This window comes from Schistocerca americana, chromosome 1 (assembly GCF_021461395.2).
Source record: "Schistocerca americana isolate TAMUIC-IGC-003095 chromosome 1, iqSchAmer2.1, whole genome shotgun sequence".
Classification (NCBI taxonomy): Eukaryota; Metazoa; Arthropoda; class Insecta; order Orthoptera; family Acrididae; genus Schistocerca; species Schistocerca americana.
This window is the reverse complement of record NC_060119.1, coordinates 174,878,555-174,879,646: the sequence shown is the minus strand read 5'-3', so window position 1 is coordinate 174,879,646 and position 1,092 is coordinate 174,878,555.

Sequence of the window (1,092 nt, the reverse complement as noted above, 5' to 3'; positions counted from 1 at the left end):
GATGGTCTGGTGTGGCATAATCGGTAACTCGGTCACTCATCGACAGGCGTCCACCTGACATCCCTCACACGGAAACGCCAGAGTCCACTGACGCTACTGATCTGGCTGGACATTAGGGGGTAACTGCGGTCTCGTCTTGGTTTCTGAGATGCTGTCTCCTCTATCAGTTTTTGAGCCGTTACAAGTAGCTGCTCAGCCGCGCGGAATTAGCCGAGCAGTCTCAGGCGCTGCAGTCATGGACTGTGCGGCTGGTCCCGGCGGAAGTTCGAGTTCTCCCACGGGCATGGATGTGTGTGTTTGTCCATAGGATAATTTAGGTTAAGTAGTGTGTAAGCTTAGGGACTGATGACCTTAGCAGTTAAGTCCCATAAGATTTCACACACATTTGAACATTTGATTTTGAAGTAGCTGTTCAAACACTGTACCGCATTGTTTTTCAGTTCTCTATGTACATTATTTTCACTATCTGGCCCCTACTAGCATTTTGGAAGCAACGATTTCATACAGCTTTCTACAGTTATCCTCCACAATGCTCCACAATCCCTGGCCATCGGTACATAAGGTTTGACCTGGTTCTGATTTACCTGTGTTTGTTCCTTCGCGTTTCCACTTCACAGTCTCATCACCAACATTCGACTTGGGCTGCTTTAAATGGGCTGAAATGTCCGGATAGATCTGTTACTCTGGTGACACCCAGTAACTTGTCCACAGTCGAAGTCACTGAGTTCTTCCGACAGAGCCACTCTCGTGTTGCTGTTCCTGGCGCTCTGCCAACTACGCAGTACCATCCGCCTCCTTTTATACTGGAGTGTCCGTCTCTCGTGACGTCTAGTGGTCATTCCGCTTTACATAGGGCTGCCCATGTAAACAGCACGATCTCGTAATAACTATTAAACAAACCGTCGCAACAACCAAGCAACAGCGTGGTTAGATAACTTACTTGTCGAAACCAGTAGACTTTACTACACCTCTGTGACCTCAGCACTCAGATACATGACTGAAATGTAGCTCCTAAGAAGTAGATCCATTTGGTCCGGACACTTGAGGAAGAGTACGTTGACGTCTCCAAATCAATTCTGTAAGCAAACGCCC